The sequence below is a fragment of the Benincasa hispida genome, chromosome 3 (assembly GCF_027475165.1).
Source record: "Benincasa hispida cultivar pf3 chromosome 3, pf3_genome.v1.1, whole genome shotgun sequence".
Lineage (NCBI taxonomy): Eukaryota > Viridiplantae > Streptophyta > Magnoliopsida > Cucurbitales > Cucurbitaceae > Benincasa > Benincasa hispida.
This window is the reverse complement of record NC_143480.1, coordinates 67947968-67952920: the sequence shown is the minus strand read 5'-3', so window position 1 is coordinate 67952920 and position 4953 is coordinate 67947968. Positions and strand designations below refer to the sequence as shown.

At 27.1% G+C, this 4953-nt stretch overlaps 1 pseudogene; it reads left to right on the top strand.

Moving 5' to 3' along the window:
- The first annotated feature begins 2853 nt into the window (after positions 1-2853).
- Positions 2854-4235, top strand: LOC150037492 (uncharacterized; annotated as a pseudogene).
- Positions 4236-4953: the final 718 nt, after the last annotated feature.

Below are 4953 nucleotides of genomic sequence, written 5' to 3'. Positions count from 1 at the left end.
ATTGCTAGAGCAAAAATCATTTCCTCAACTCAATCCAGCTGCTTCAAAGTTCAAGATTTTTCATTCAAATTCTTTTACCTTTTTTGAAAAAAAAATTATTTCATAATATTGATTGTTTAATACCTTAACATCTAATATTGGTTTATATTTGCATACCTAGAATATCAATATGTCTATTAGAAAATATGAATCTGGATATGAAAAGCTCAAGAAGAAAAGAAGAGTAGAAAAACTGATTGAATCTCAAAAAGGTGTTCTCGATAAGTTTTTTATTGGAAGTAAAAGTAAGAAAATTGATGAAATAATATAAGAAATGATAGGTATAGACAAATCAAAATATGAAAAAAAAAAAAATAGTAGATAGTCAAATAAACTTCAATGAAAAAAAAAAAAAAAAACTAGAGAGCGACAAGGAAAGTGAAAAAGAGAAAGCAATGATGATATTAGTAATGATAATCAGGCATGTTTGGTGCATTTTGAATATAATATGTATGATTCAGGAAGATGGAAAAATATTGATTATAAATTAATTGACTTATTGGTTGAAAATGTTGGGCTGATATCTTAAATCTCGTGGATCCTGTAGTTTGTAATTATAATGTACAAACAATTTATTTATATAATAAAATCTAAGGCATTTTATTAGTAGTATTAACCTAAAAAATCAATAAACTAAAATCCAAGATTATCTTATGTAACTTAAACATGTATGTGGAGACATACAAGTGGATCGTGTTTAAGTGATAACTTAAACAGTCTGTAGTAGTGGATAAGGCTGGGTACCTTATCTTAGTGATATTACAAATACGACCCGCTTTGTAGTTGTTACAATTGTTGTAAAGTACTACAAATGTTATGATCCTGATCATTTATGTAGAGACATGTGAGCATGGGTGTTTTATATAAAGAGTCTATATAAGACCCGGACCACGAAATGAATTGTCTCACTATATAACACGTTGATAGAAGAGACTTACATTTCACTAGAATGACTATAGGTGACTTGATCTGAATCCTGAGTGAGTTATAAACTCCTATCTATGAAGACGGTTCTTTGATCTGTATGGTGAGAGTGGTCAATTCGCCGACTCAATATGCCTACTATTTTGGGGATTCGTCTAATTGGGGAATTGGGAATGCAACTACACAAGAAGAACTTCACTTATTCTCTATAATAAGTAAATGGCTCCCTTAAAGACTGATTCTAGGGTTTAACAATATAGCACCACACCCTCTCCTAGCTCGAGAGGAGTTTGGTCATAGTTGAACTATGACTTATTGTTCATTAGAGGAATCAGTAGTACTTAAGGAGCTAGATATAACTACATGGCCAAAACGGTAATTTTGGCCTAGAAACAAGCAATTTGTGAAGGGTCATCACACCATTTATTTGACACAGAAATATATATGTAGTGTGAAAAATGTAGTCGTCGGTCTTTAATGAAGTGATCGACAATTAATGAAAGTTGGGTAATTTAATTAAAGAGTTTAGTTAATTATCCAAGTACCATTAGAACTTCAATCTATAGGTTCATAAGGTTCCCTCAGTAGCTTAACTGGGAGTATTGATAAACGAATTAATTTTGGATTAATTTGAATAGTTCAAATTAATTGAGGAAATTAATTATATATGATATGATTAATATAACTAATTATATGTGATATAATTAATATAACGTCTTTGATGCATTATAATATAAAGTTTAGTTTGAGAGGAAATAAATACTTAAATATGATTCAATATTAAATATATGAATTGGATTCATATAAAAACTATAGCTTAAATTTAATATGAATTTGATTTATATTAAATACCATAGATTAATGAGAGAATTTCAAACTATAGGTTATATTTTATTTGATATAATATAAACTATAGGTTATATATTATATTAAATATAATATATAGTATCATATATATTATATAGTAAGGTGGTTATTATATAATTATATATTAATTAAATTAAAATTAGTTTTAATTTTATTTTATTTAAATTTTAAATTTAAGTGAGAGAGTTATGTAACTCCCTCCCCTTATTTCTCTTAATTTTATCGTGGGAATGGAGGCATTATTTTATTTTTCCATCATCTTCTTCCCTGAGAATACCGAAAGTTTGTGATTCACTTTGCTCTCCCAATCGATCTCCCTGCATGAAGTTTCCTCTAAAAAATTATCTATCACTCACCCAAAATCATCACGAAGCCCACACCTCTCGTGGATTCTCAACCCTTAAGAGAATATAGAGGTTTCCATTGTGGTAGTGTCCATTCATATTGGGATTTGGCTTTGCTGTCTTTTGGCTTGTTCGTGATCAAGGGAGTACGATTTGTCTGTGACCAAGAAGAGGAATTCGTGAAGATGTTGTGGTTTCAAGGGTAAGCACGACTAACCCTATTTTCCTCTCTCTTCTGTTGTATGATGCATGCTGTAATTTTTAAACGCATTATTAGTTTCCGTCCTTCAAATTTTCATGTTTCTGTAAAATAATTGTATTGGGATCCGATCACGCTTCCGTAAGGTTTTCACTAACCTTTAGAGAAAGGTCCTATTAGAGAAAGTCATTTAATTTTTCCAAAAGATGAAAATTCTAAATTTTTTTTTTTAATTTTCATTATACTAAAAAATTATCTGATGGAGAAAAACATGATACAAATTGGCTAGTTTACTCAAATGATTTCGATAAAGTTTATTGTTTTTGTTGTAAGTTATTTTATACTAAATCTAATATTGTTGAGGTATGAGGTTCGATTCCCCCACCCCACAATTTAATTACAATACCTTTGTAAAAAAAAAAAAAAAAAAAAAAACTAATACAGTTAATTGGCTAATGAAGATGTTAATGATTGAAAAAAAATCTTAGTTCTAAGCTTAAAAGTCATGAAACAAGTAATGAACACATATCCAATATGAATGTTTGGGTTGATTTACAAATTAGATTGTTAAAAAATAAAACAAATGACAGATGTTCAAGAATTAATTAATAAAAGAAAAAGAACATTAGAAAAGTATTAACATGAATTATTATTGTTAAAAATCTTGCTAAAAATAATTTAGCATTTCGAGGAAGTAATGAAAAAATTTATCAAGAAAATAATGGAAAATTTTTAAGCTTAATTGAAATGATTGCCGAATTTGATTAAATAATGCAAGAAATGTTCGTCGTACTCAAAATAAAGAAATTCATTATCATTATCTTGGACATAATATACAAAATGAACTCATACAGTTATTAGGGCATGAAATAAAAAAATCTATAATTATTGAAAAATTAAAGAATCAAAATATTTTTCGATTATATTGGATTATACACCTAATGTAAGTCATCAAGAACAAATGTCTTCTATATTGAAGTGTGTTGATATTTCAACAAGTACAATAAAAATTGAAAATATTATTTTAAAATTTTTAAAAGTTGAAGATACTACTGGAAAAGGTATATTTGATGTGCTTATAAACACAATTAAGGATCTTAAACTTGATATATCGAATATAAGACGACCGGATATGACAATGAATCTAATGTGAAAGGTCAGCAAAGTGTACAAAAAAAATTATTGAAAATAAATCATGGAGCATTTTACACCTTATGGTTATCATAATCTCAATCTAGTACTTTTTGACATGGTTAGCTCATGTCATAGAGCTATGACATTTTTTTGAGTTGTGCAACGTATTTATTCTTTATTTTCTTTGTCTACAAAATAGTGGAAACTTTTGCTAGATTACATAACCAACTTAACTATCAAACCATTGTCACAATACAATGGAAAAGTCGAATTGAAAGTGCTAAAGCAATAAGATTTCAAGCGCCTCAAATAAGGGGTACTTTATTAAGATTAGGAGCAGTTAGTGAAGATCTTAAAGTGAAAAGTGAAGCTAATTGTTTAGCTACTTATGAATTTGAAATTTTTGAATTCTTGTTAGGCATGATTATATGGTATGATATCTTATTTGTTGTAATTCTATGAGTCAAGTCTTACATCATAAAGACATGCATATTGATGTTGCTTTAGATCACTTGAAAGGTTTAGTTTCATTTTTAGAAAAATATAGAGAAAATGGATTCATAAATGTTATGATTTTAGTTAAAGAATTGCAAATGATATGGAAATACAACCAATATTTCGTGAAAAAGAATCATTTAAAGAAAAACAATTTGATTAGAATGTTAACATTGAAGAAACACGATCATTTGAAGATTCTTTTAGAATTGATTACTTTTACTATATTATAGACCAAACAATTTCTTCACTTAAAAATGGATTTGAACAATTTCAAGTATACAAAAATATATTTAGTTTCTTATTTGATATTAAAATTTTAAAGTCATGAGATGATGAAATTTGAAAAGATATTGTATTAATCTTGAAAATACATTAAAACATGACACATTTTTTGACATTAAGGGTTTAGATTTATTTTTGAATTAAAAATATTAAGAAAAGTCTTGCCAAATGAAATTAATTGTCCTATTAAAATATTAAATTATATAAAAATGGTAAATTCTTTTCCAAATGCATATATTATTTATAGAACATTATTAACAATACCAGTAATGAATGTTTCTGCTAAAAGAAGCTTTTCAAAATTAAAATTAATTAAATCTTATTTAAAGTCAACTACGTAGCAATAAAGATTAAATGAATTGGTCATATTGTGAATTGTCTATTGAAAAGTAATGAACTTAGATTATCAAAATTTAATACATAATTTTGTATCTCAAAAAGCAAGAAAACTAAATTTTAGATAATATTTTTTATATGAAGGTCTCTCTATCAAAGTGTTGCTTAAGGCCTCATATGATCTCGAGCTGTCCTGACTATCAAAGTAAGATTCAAAAAGAAAATTAAAATATTTTTAAATATAAATTAATTGTATTTGCATAACCTTCTATAATGTTGAGTTAATAAAGATTATTTAAGCACATCTGAGTCTTATTTGTTTCGCGGGTT